Source organism: Paroedura picta, chromosome 6 (genome assembly GCF_049243985.1).
Source record: "Paroedura picta isolate Pp20150507F chromosome 6, Ppicta_v3.0, whole genome shotgun sequence".
NCBI classification, from domain to species: Eukaryota; Metazoa; Chordata; class Lepidosauria; order Squamata; family Gekkonidae; genus Paroedura; species Paroedura picta.
Genome location: NC_135374.1, coordinates 57,280,708 through 57,294,007, shown reverse-complemented (window position 1 = coordinate 57,294,007; position 13,300 = coordinate 57,280,708). Strand labels below are relative to the sequence as shown.

At 39.9% G+C, this 13,300-nt stretch overlaps 1 long non-coding RNA gene across 1 annotated transcript; it reads right to left on the bottom strand.

Moving 5' to 3' along the window:
* Positions 1-114: 114 nt before the first annotated feature.
* On the bottom strand, positions 115-13,240 carry LOC143839875 (uncharacterized). Its single transcript, XR_013231919.1, has 4 exons — positions 13,154-13,240; positions 10,550-10,677; positions 4,543-4,654; positions 115-784 (listed from the first exon to the last, which is right to left on the bottom strand). It is a non-coding gene; the product is annotated as an uncharacterized LOC143839875 (long non-coding RNA).
* Between the last annotated feature and the right edge of the window lie 60 nt (positions 13,241-13,300).

The window sequence follows — 13,300 nt, the reverse complement described above, 5'->3', positions numbered from 1 at the left end:
GTGCTTGTTTGGCTTGGAGGAGGCCCAAACGGTGGCTCTCCAGAGGTCCATGGACTACAGTCCCCATGCCTCCATGTCAACTTTTATTTTGATAGGGTGACTACAATCTTTTGCTCATTACTGTTTTATTTCCAAATAGTTTAAAAATGCACATGGCTCAAAAATTACCCTGAAAGTTTCACCCCTGTAGCTTATTGCCATATGCATTTCAAACATCACCAAATGTTTTGCAATTCCACTTGTTATTTTTCAGACATGCCCACTGAAGCAGAAGGCTGCTTCAGATGTTAGGCAGTTCCTCCAGCAAATCCATGATGTCAATAGCAAGTGTGTATATTACACTGTGTCGTTTACCTATCTGTGTTGCTGCTGTTTGAAATTCCTCAGTTTCTGATAGAATATTCATAGAAGTATCTGCATATAAGTTGCATGTATGAAATATCATTCTGGTGATTTCAAATGGGTAGCCGGTTTGGTCTGAAGCAGCACAATAGAAGCAGAGTCCAGTAGCACCTTTAAGACCAATAAAGATTTATTCAAGGCATGAGCTTTTGAGTGCAAGCACTCTTCGTCAGACTTTCTGGTGAAGTATTTCATAACATATTAAGCAATTCTGTGAAGCCAGAGCTGATCAGTCTGGACTCTTCTGCAAATTCACCATTATTCTGTTGGTTTTCTGGTAATGAAATAATGACTCAAGGCACATATGCTACTGCGTGCTAGGAGAACGTTTCACTTGTGCAGCAGTCAGTATAAACAGAAGCAGTCTCTGCAGGTTGAGAATCTGAAAAATATTGACATGCACATTTAACATATACCAGAGAAAATGGATGTTTTAGTAGTGCACAGCTAAATGCAGGGAACTGAGGCAAAATCAGTAGTTCCAAAGCATTGTAAACAATGTTAGAATCTCAGTCTTGTTTTAGATATAGGTCAATTAATATGACTATCTTACTGCAGAGCTCTCTCAGCCTCACCTATCTCACAGGGTGTCAGTTGTGAGGAAAAGAAGGATAGGTAATTGTAAGCTGTTTTGAGACTCCTTCAAGTAGTAAAAAGTGGAGTACAAAAAACAGTTGAATGGATCCACACTGTTCATATGGCAGTGCAGCTATGTGATTGCATCAGCACATGCTTAATGTGTAACTCAATCCCTGTTTACTGATGTGCTGCTCAATCCACTCCCAGCAATTGTGTAATCCCATAATTATTTTACCAAATATTGAACTCTGTATTAGCTTACTCAACATATACCATGAACCATAGGCTAAGAAGACATAGACTGATTATAATTATCCTTGTTTTGTCAAGATTTCTGGCCTCTGAGGATTCCAATATTGAATAGTGGGTTCAATAAGGTAAGGAATTGCTCATGTGTCAAAACATCAGTTCTTTATTGATCACACACAACTGAACTAAAACAACAGCTCACCACCCAAACTGCATTGCTGCATTCTCAGCCTAAGATTGCACCGTGCCCAGACTCTATTTTCATGCCCTTCATGTACCAGCAAAACAAGCTGTCAGTCCACAAAGGCCACCTGCTGTGGGTAACCGGGTCATTATCCCCACAAAGCAGTGCTGGAGGTACTGCATTAGTGCCACCCAGGCATCATGCATATGAAGCACGCTGCTAAGTCTGATGGCCAGGCATAGACAAAGAAACTGAGGACTAGGCTGTATGCTGCAAATAGGCTCAAGATCCCCCAATCTCCTGTGCGGCCTTGGGAAACGATGTGGTCAAGGAACTATATTGACTTTATATCTGTTCCAGGGACAGTCATTCCTTGTCATTGTAGACTCATACTCCAAGGGGCTAGAGGTGGTGTCTGTCTCCACAATGTCCTCATGGATCACCATTGAGGCCCTCAACAGACTCTCTGCAACCCACGGGATGCCAGACACCATTGTGTCAGACAACGGGGCCCAATTCAGGTCATCAGAACTCTAAGAATTCATGAACTGTAACCTGATCTGGCACATCACATCAGCATCCATTCACCAACAGCCAGGCTGAGAGGATGGTCCGGACTACTAGGAAGCATTGACCAGTTATCCAGGGCAAATGGTCATGGAGATTAGCAGACTTCCTGCTCCAGCATCACGTCACATCCAGCTCTGCAACCAGCTGAATAGCTAATGGGCCAGTGGCTTGCAACAACCTTGGATTGGATCCACCCTGATTTCACATCATATCATCCACCATGTCAGGTGGAGGACATGGTGCTCCATTCCTTTGCTCCTGAATACCCAGTCTACGTCTGCAACTATGCAAGCAGTCCCAACTGGGTTCCACCAGTAGTCACCTGGGCCACAGATCCCGTATCTCATCAAGAGCTGTTTCTGGACAGCTGCACCTTACGTTAGTATGTAAACAAGATGCAGCAACACGTGCCAGCCACAAAGGACTCTAGCCCAGCAACTGTAGCAGCCCTGGAATCAGAGGTCCCGGAGCCAGTGACTCCAGAGCTGCAACAGCTTTGCCCCAAGTGTGGATATCCCAGAACCGGCAGAGCAAGCTGCAATGCCTGAGACTGCCACTCTGACCCCGGCAACCCCACCATTCCCAGTGGATCCAGATACAGCTCCACTACCTGCAGGACATTATCTGCCACTTGGTGGAAATGTACTTAAGGGGGAAGGTATATTGTGTATATGGTGCTGCAGAGATAGGGAGCTTGGATCCTAGTGCTAACATTGGATATATATATAATTACTATTGGCTAGGTCACAGGATCCAGCCAGCGATTGGTGGTTGTAATTACCCAAGCAGAGGGCTCTGCTTAGGGCCAATCACATACTTTGGTGGGAACCTCTGACCTGTATATAAGTTCAGTTGTGTAAGATCAATAAAAAGCTGACGTTTTGCCACACGAGCGACTCCACCTTATTGAACCCACTATTCAATACCCACCAACTGGAACAGAGAGTTATCTTGATTGCTTGGCTGTGCTTTTGTTTTTTAGCTATGTGATCAGCTGTGGCTTTGCCAGTTTTTGCTTCTGCTTTAGGGAGTAGTAGGTATGGAAGTGAGAATACGCTAAATAATTCTGTGCAATTGTACTACAATGCAAGTAAATAGAAGCAGCATTGCTAAATATGCATATTCGGAGGTCTAATTAGAAGTAAGTTCAATTTTATTTAATGGAGCTTACTCCCAGGAAAGAGTTCTAAGATTACAGCTTCAATGACACTGACCCAGTACCAGAGTTAAGCATACCACTTTCTTAATGCCCTGTCCATTTAACAGAGGTTTAATTCATGGAAAGGGAGACTGGAAGTTTTTCATACTTTTTAAATAATATCACCTGTTGCAGACCCAACTAATATTGTACATACAAATAGATCTTTATCCTGTTTTGGTGTAACAACAACTTGTTGTTGAGGCATTTATGGGAATTACAGCTTTAAATGTATTCCCCTGCCTTCTGAATCATCACCTGCAGATTTCTTCAGATCAAACTAACGTTAAAGGCAGAAGAGAAGACTGGACTGTTTTTTCCTCATCACTTGGCAACCCTGCATTGGAGCAGTAGGTTAAAAAGCAGAATCCTAAAGAGGGTTTTAAAAGGTTCAGGACACAGCATTAAAGACACTTCTGTTTCCATAAGAATTGGAGGGGGGTAATTTCCACTGATTCTCTCTTTCTTCTGCACTCAATCTATGAAATATATTTTTAAAATTGTGTAACTCTGTCTCTTGCTGTGCTATTCATATAAAAATGCATTCCCAAATGCAAACTGTTCTTGCAGCTGCTGTAACTTTTAGTGCCTCCAGAACCCGCTAATAAAAATAATCCCACCCCCCCACACAACATTTCTGGTTACAGGCCTGACTATGAGCTCTTCAGAGGGATCTATGGAGACATGGCAAATGAGGTTCGTCATAGGGAAGTGCAATGTAATGTACACTGGAGCAAAAAAGCCTAACTATAAGTACACACTGAAAAGCCTGTTGCACAGAGAAATGCAACAGGAGCTAGAAAACTGTTTTGGTATTAATAAAGCCTGTTGTCCATGAGTTTTTATTCAGTTGGAAACATTTTCATAAGGGTAATTCTTCCACTACATGGCTATAAGCTATTGTTTGAACAACAAATCAAAAGTAAAATGACTTGCCCTGAATGTCTGATAAAACGCTGAACCAGTTTTCTTTGAAGCCGAACAAGATTATATAAATGTACATTAAAGGGAAGATGGAAAAATGAAAGAGAATGGATTATGCAGATCTCTTTCTGATTTTTTTTTGTTTGGTTTCGGCTTGACAGTTAAAGGAATTAAGGTCCTTTAAAGAACTACAATCAAAAAAGGAACAAGAAACCTGTTTTACAAGAAAGGAAATGATGGATTGCTTGGAATAGTTCTCTTAGATTTCTTTAATGGAAGATAAGACCCTTTGTATAGTGCCAGAGTGATGTAGTGTTTAAGAGCAGCAGACTCTAATCTGGAGAAGTGGATTTGATTCCCCACTTCTCTACATACAACCTGCTGGGTGTCCATAAGCCGACCACAGTTCTCTCGGAACTCTTTCAGGCCCACCTACCTCACAAAGTAACAGTTGTGGGAAGAGGATGGGTAGGTGATTGTAAGCTGCATTGAGACTCCTTAGGGTAAAGTGGGGTTTCAAAACCAGATCTTCTTTGTATATGAGATACCTGCATTGGAGAGAGGAAAATGCACAACATAATGACGTCACAGTAGACAGGAAAATACATAACATGATGATGATATAACAGGTATCCTTTACTAGGGCAAGAACTGGCAGTGGAAATGCTGGAATTTGCAGTCTACAAAAAACAACCAAAAACCCCACACCAGAATATTTTTTTAATGTGAAGCAAGCTCAATGCTTTATGAGTGCCCCTTACATACTCTAGAACAATTTATTATTTCCTCTCTGTAACATGTCTACTGAGGGTGCCTATTTCTCAGTTAATGTCTCCTTTTAAGACAAAACGATGTAGATAGGCATGTCCTTTCTACAAAATCAATTGAGATTTAAATGTTATGCTACAGGATAGAGTAGCTAGTATCTGAAAGAGATATTGGAAATCTAGACATTCTGTTACTATAAATTGCATTTTCAGAATGGGTGGTAATAAAACAACTTTTGGAGCTTATGCCAGTCATAAATTACTTGGTGTTTCAGAATGAACCCTGAAATGACCATGATGATGGACAATCCTTGTCTGTATCTCAGCATGTGTTCATGGTAAGTTACAGATAAAAAAGATGAACAATTATGAAAGAAAGCATATTTAATATGATGTAATTACTTTTGCATGCTGGCTTGCCTCAAGCTCTTAGGAAATCATACCTTTGGTATTTTATTTCTATCTGAATTGTGGGAAATGTCATGAGATGAAGAGAGATGGAGAAACCATTGTAAACTATCTTCAAATACTTCTGTGTGATAACATTTAATTTATTTAAATATAAATTGAACAATTGCCACATGTTTTCCAGTGCTTTATACAAGCACTGGCATTTAATACAGTCTATACCAGGCTGTGAGCAATTACCTACATTTGGATCTTGAAGATGAAATCTGGAAGGGATATAGTTATTAAATCTGATTTTAAAAAATATCCTAAGAAAATAGATGGAACAACTGGAAATTACACATATGGCAATTGTTCAATTTGTAATTTGAGGGCCAGGATCTATATTATGCCAAATCATCATTTGTGAGAAAATCTATGAGTTTGTCTAATTGTAACTCCAAAAAATTGTGTATTTACTATTAGGTCCATGCAAACTGGAATATGTAGGGGAAAAAACACTAGAACAATGAGAATTAAGACTTAACACTAGAACTATGAGAACACAAATTTGAAATGAAAAATTGGAAGCATTATAATGAAAGGAATCATTCTCCAAAGGATATAATTTGCAAATACACTGCAAAAGAATTCACATATACAAATGTTCAGAATTGTTTGTTGAAATTTGAGGTATCTTAGATAAATAAATTGACAACACTATCATGATTGGGTCTAAATAACTCTTTGGATTTAGCTTGTTATATCTGAAAATCATGACAGCAAAAACAAGGTTAAAGACACATGGGTTTAGCTCTGATATATTTGGAAGTCAAAAAGAAAAAAAACTAGTAATATATCAAGTCATTACAGGATTATCTTGAGAATTACATTTTGTCTCTTTTAAATACATGTTTGTATGTCTGTTACCTAAGAGCTTTCTTGCTATATAGCAGGACTTGGGGCTGCTATGGAATGAGCTCTACATTAATGTTCATATTGCTGAATGGTAAGTTGCCACAGCTTTGTTGTTTTGATATGATATATATTGTTTCATGTACCAGCTATTTAGGAATTTTGTTAGAAATATGTGCCTGATGAAGATACCAAACAAATACATATAAAATTCTATTGTGCATATACATAAGCGTTGCTCTTTAATGAGAAGAGCACAAAAATGTCAACAAAAGGAACATAGTTGGACTCACTCCTATGGAGAGATAACAGGCACTAAATTCAAGAATTTCATTCAAGATGTGGCTAGCAGCTTCTTGCCAGCATGTGTTTGAAGAAGGGCTTATTACAAGGAAGCCGATGGCACTGGATCAGTAATGGAACCTACATACAGTATTTTGATGATAACAGACACTGCCTGTTGAACTGTTAGCTACCTTTTTTTCTCATGGAGTTTTAGGCAGCTTACAACATATAGTATACATTAAAAAATAACACAAATTTAAAATCACAATGGGAGGGGAGGACTAAGTTTGAATTAAGAAAACCTCTCAAGTAGATTATGTTAAAGGTAGTTAAGCATTCACAGAAAAAAGTACAAAGTCCCAAACTGAAAAGTACAAAGTCCCAAACTGATCTGAAAAATGAAAAAGAAAACAATGGTACTTTCATGAAAACTCTAGCACTCATGGAATTCATGGGGCAATTGTAAAGAAAATGTATTTGTTTATTGCTACTATGAGTGAACAATTAAGGATAGACACTGACAATCTGTATAAACTCTTTCTTTTTTTTTTAGCAAGTCAGTTCAAGTGATACCTCTCATTTAGCTATAAGAACAAAGTCTAGGACAAGCAGTCTAACAACAGTGAGACAAAGATTTCCATGTAAATAGGCTTACCAGCTGCACAGTTATGGGGGGACTACTTTTGGTTGAATGCAGTTTATTTGTTCAGCAATTTGCTTGGGAATTCAAGCTCTCTGCAATGGAAACATTTCCCCCCTAAAACATGAGCAGGTATAAAATATTTCCTTACATGCTGAAATCACATCTCCCCTCTGCTGCATGCTAACTGACCCAAGTAGGTGGCATCTGACTACAAGACATGTTTTGCTCCACCATACTGCTATCAAGTCCTTGGGTGTTTCCACAGGGTCACAGCTCAGGCTGTCCCTTTTAGCCTCCTGTAAAATGGCTCAGGCACCTGGGTCTCTCTCTCTCTCCCTCTCCCTCTCCCTCCTCCCTTCTAGCTCCAGAGGGTGTGGTTTCCTCCATATGACTTGGGCTTGTTTTCCTCCATGACTGGGGCTTTTCCCTTCCCCAGTGGCAGCATGGTTGTCTGCCTCCCTCCCCCTCCGTGCATCCTGTTGCTATATTTCCACTCTCTCTATGAACACTAGTCAAGTCTTCCCAGGGGAGAGTCAGCACCTCCTATAGGCAACAGCCAAAAATCATTTTAGTTGTGTTTTCAAATCACAGCTTAAAGTTCTCCCCCCCCCATTGTGCTCCTTTTTTCCTCTATGCTCAGTACCCCCTTGCTAAAATAATGTTTGGAATAATTTGATTCAGTGTGCAAGAAACTGGGACCAGGAATTTTGTAAAGCAGGGTTCTCCAGAGTGGTGTCTTTGAGTGGCAACAATTTTTAGAAAGTGGGCAGGGCCAGGTGGGGCTTCAGCCCAGGGAGGATTCTGGTTGGCCTTTGAAGATTTGATGGGCTGTATATATTTTTTTAAAATATTGCTTTGGCAGCAGATGCCGCCACAGCATGCAGATCTTCATGGGGTGACTGAAGGTAAGCTGCGGTCACCATTTTGTGGCTGGCTCCGCCTCCACAACTGAAGTGAGGCATATGAATGTTCAGTTCTGGCACCTGAAAGAAATCTGGTGAAATGTCTGAAGATGATGTCAGTTTTGTCATGCAGATTATATCTCTTCTTATTTTCTCAGGAAAGCTGAAGCAGAGCAATGGAAATATTAGTTAGAATCCAGGAGGTAATTGACCTCTAAGAACACTTTCCATTTTGTCTGAGGAAGAGTGTATACACTCGAAAGCTCAGGCCTTGAATAAATCTTTGTTGTTCTTAAAGGTGTTATTGGACTCAGTTTTTTTGCGCTACTTCAGACCAACACAGCTACCCACTTGGATCTAAGATTTGAGAAAGTCTGTGAAAAAACATGCAACTGGATATGCTAAAGCTTGAGTGTATTTATTACACATTTTTGATTTGTTGAGGAAATTTGATTCTGTATTTATGATTGTTTATTATTCTATTCTGTTCATAGATGTTTATACTGATTGGATGCAGATTGAATATTGATTGGAGTATGTGCATTTAGGCAGTTCATTGGAGATAATTTTCACCACTTTTACAATAGTACTATTTTAAATTTTAAGATTGTATGCATTACATGTAATGATTGTTTGTTTATATAGTTTGATTTTGATGCCTCATTAGTTTCTTCTCTCAGCTTCTTTGACTAATGGTCTTTTGGATTGTGTGCTGTTCCTCCTGCAGTCTGCAAGATGAGACGATGAGGCAAGTAGGCAGACAGACAGAAGGTAGCACTGCACGTGTCAGGGCTCCCTTCCCCTGATTCATGCGGAGCCCTTAGACACAGAGCAATCCAGCCCCCAGTTCGCAAGGTGGATCTGTTCAAGGAGAAGTTCTTTCTCCAGGCCAGAATCTGGCAATTGTATGAGAGGTCCTGTTCAGACCTGTTGGAAATTCTGATAAGGAATCTCACCTAACCTGTGGTCTGCCAATGCATCAATGCCTTGCATCAGTTGCCTGATTACTTGCCAAGTGAAGAGATTATGACTCCATGTTCTATGACCCTGGTGTCTGCTTCAGCTTTGTCTGTGTTTGCTCTAATACACTCCCTCCAGGCTCCCATTTATTCAAGACAGTTTTTTTTTTTCTACTTCACTTTCAGAAATTGCCCCACAGCCTACCTTATTAGGCATTTTGACAGATGGGAATGTACAGCAGAAAAGTTGCAGATCAAATCACTGAGTGTGTGAATATATGACAGTTTTGTAATAATTTGTGCTGTCCGTTTTATTATGGAATGGGCAGCCCCCAGTCCCCTCTGATATTTGAATGTCTGCATTTTTCATCCATTGGGTAAAGATTTATTGGTATTTAGGCTGCAATTTAATGAACATTTAACTGAACGTGTCTCATCTTGGGATTTGCTTCTGAGATAAACATAAACTAGCTTGGGTTACTTCTATGAAACTAAATTGTTTACAATTAAAATTCAAGGCTTAATTTCAGCCTGCATGCCTCATCACTTTTACGGACTAGTCTAATTAAAGTCAAACATGAGTACTGGAAAAGGGGCAATAGCAGCTCTGAAGACAAAGGAAAGGCAGTTTAGGAAATCCCAGCAGGTGGCACTCTCCGCCTCTCTTGTTTTTATCTTAGTAGGCAAGCATTGCTTTATTAAATGTCTTTCACTTATTGCTGTATGAATGTATCCACATGCCACAGCATTTCATCAGAGAGGCAAATGGGTCTAATAAACAGCAAATGACAAACATTACAATTGAAAGTTTAGGCCTGAATAGTTACAGTTTGCATATATTTGCCTTCATTACTTTTTTCCAGTCTATGATGCTAATTACATTTATGTGGGAGTAAATACTAATATAGAATATTACAGGCCCCAGGGGGAGGCTCCTGGAAATGCTTCTGTGTGGCAGAAAATTCCTTTGGACTCATATTTGAAAGTATCATACCCCATGTGGATTGACCAGATTGCTAATCTCTGAGAGTTCCTGGTAAAAGCGATCGCCCCACTCCATCAATTACAAGGATATTTGGTTACTGGGAAACATGATCTCTGCAGCAACCAGCATCACTTTCTACAGAGGCAGCTTTAGACACAGGCATCCAATGCCACTGTACTGGGTTACAAAAATGTTAGAGGAAACTACACCACTTTCTGGCACTTCAGAAATATTGGAACTTGAGGTACAATTGTATTAAGCTCTCTGCTGAATACATTAAGGACCATTAAAGGATGAATATTAATATCGTTGACAAGAACATAATAGAGAACCTGAATTAAATGTTCATGGAACTGGGATTCTTTTAAAACAGGATACTTGACTAACTTAACACCAGTTCATATGTTTAAAATTCCTTCACTTAAAGCAGCTCATAATTACAGTTCCTTGGAGAAATAACATATGAGCCAAGACATGTATAAGAACATGATCAAATGTGTTGGATTAAACTGATGGTCCATCCAGCATCCTGTTTCACACACTAGCCTACCAGCTGCTGCTGGAAGACCAACCAGAAGGTCACAGAAGACAAAGCCTTACCATATTGTTGCCGTGAAGTGTGGGTGTTCAGTGAATTTGAGCTTCAGAATCTGGATACCTTGTTTAGTCTTTGTGACTAAGCCTTTTCCACATTATAGTGGACACATACTTCAGCTACATGCCTACGTCTGTTTGTAAGAAAAAAGCCAACATTCTCACATTACAAATGGAATTACGGACCAGTACCTGGGATAATAGTTCAGTTTTAATTACACAATCAGCTATACATGTGTGGAGCGTAACATGAGGATTACTTGATGCATATATAAATTACAGTGAAGGCACAATCCATATACAGTGTGCACTTGATTTTTCTTTATATGTTTGTTGAGCAATTTTCATGTTACAGTCAATGCAAATATAGCTGATTTTGTGACTTAAAACCCCACATTCTTGATTTCATATGTGGAGTGAACAGGTCTCTAGTGTATGTAATGCACAGGTAGTATGTGTTCACTGTAACTTATGAATAGGGCTATGTACAATTTGTGTACATTGGACACCTAATTTTTCTTTATATTTTATTTGTTTGTTGGATTTCTGGGCTGCCCTTCTCCAAAAAGGTCTTAGGGGCAGCTTACAACAGATATAGAATACAATCCCCATACAGTAAATTACTTAAGAATCTTAAAAGTTAATCTGTTCAAATGTATACTAATCACTCACTTTGTCATACAATCATCTTCCGTGAGCCTAAAATAATGGCAGTTGAAAATATGCATATTAATTCCCATATTATTTATTAAATTTCTATACTGCCCTCCTGAAATTGGCTCATGGTGGTGTACATCATATAATTAACAATATTCAGTGCTTGTAGATCTGAACGTGTGATTTAAACCACAACTACTAGTCTCTGATTTCATTTGTAAACACACATGTTCTCTGTTACCAATAGATGTGTGCCTGAACATGTAGGATGTATGTGTTCCCCGCAAAATGTGAACAGCACTATAGTCAAACTCCAAATGTTTTAAGCAAAGTTGTTCTATTTATTTGCTGAAGAATTCCAAACATCTTACCCAGTGTACTTTGAAAATGATATATTATTTACTGAGGGCAAATTATTGGGTATTGTTGATGATTTGTAGATGAGAACCTTCTTTTCCTTTTGAGAGAAAGCTACACAGAACAGGAGGTGGTGCCTCTTTTATGGGAAGCTGTCCTTGGGTTATTACAAGTTACATAGTCATCATTACCAAATGATACCTATACAGACAAACTAGGAGTCCACAGCTATTAGGTGGATTTTTTTAAGGCAGCACAACTGTCTTATGCTTCTTGATACCTAAGAGCTTTTAATCATTAATTTAACTTCCATGTAGACAATTGCATACATTATGAACATTATTTTACTGTTTATATATACATTCTTTAAATTAACCACCAAGTGGAACTCCCCCCCCCCCCCAGAATGCCCATGAAATGATACAGATATTTGTGCATTCATCCCATGTGACAGGATACGCTGGGCTATATACAGTTTCCTGTGTGGAAGTGACATTCATGTAGGATATATAAAGTAGCCCTTAGCAAGAAGAAATCTTGCACTGTGGAGATCATGCAAAGGAGAATTATATATGATAGATAGATTTAAAAAACCCAGTCTGCTTCTTGACTCAGACTAAGCTTCATTGACAGCCTGAATAATGTCTTTTAATACATGAGGTACAATACAATGTAAACTCTTAATGAATGTTTTAAGTATTTACTAATATCTGGAGGAAACTGGACCTAGACAGGCTGGTGCTGCTGTTTCTATTAGATATCATAGCAAAATTCAACACATTTGATCATGGTCTCTTGGTTCATCACCTAGCCAAAGTATCACAGACAGGGAGCGGAGCTGGGGGGGACTTCTTGTATTGGGTCCTAAATAGTAGGGTCTCACAGGGAGCAATACTGTCCCTGATACTATTTAATGTCTACATTAGCGATCCCCAACCTGTGGGCTGCGGACCACATGTGGTCCTTCGACTAATTGGAGGTGGGCCCCGAAGGACGCCTTGTTCCCCCCCCCCGCCCTTTACTTCATCCCCCCCAGCCCTTTACAACACACTTCATTGTTGTGGCATGTCTGTATCTTATTTTGAAGGGATGTTTAAACATTACCATAGCGATCAGAGAGCGTTAGGGCAGTGGTTGAGAGTAGAGGAGTAAACTACCCCCCCCCACCGGGCCTCAGTAAAAGGTGTTGAGTGGTCCCTGGTGAGTGGTCCCCAGCGTTGAGTGGTCCCCGGTGATAAAAAGGTTGGGGACCACTGGTTTACATGATCCAACTTGCCCAGCTGATCTGCGTTTTGGGCTGGGTTGTCAGCAATATGTGGATGACACCCAGCTATTTCTGTTAATGGATGGCCATCCATCAACACCCCCAGAAAACCTGGATAGATGCCTGGAAGCTATGGTGGACTGGCTCAAGTTGAGTCGGCTGAAACTGGATTCAGCCAAGACAGAAGTACACTGGCTGGGCCTACATGCTGAGAAGCCGTTGGTGAGAATACCAGCTCTTTAATGGGTCCAACTGATTGTGAATGTCACTTGTCAGGTATTTTTCCACCTACACCAGCATGACAACTAGCATCCTACCTCTCGGCACCTTACCTAGTGATGGTGATCCATGCAATGGTCACCTCCAGGTTAGACTTCTGCAGCTTGCTCTAAGCAGGGTTTCTCTTGAGACTAACCTGTAAAATCCAAATGATACAAAATGAAGCTGCATGGGATCCAGTGGGAGGGTGCACATGTCAC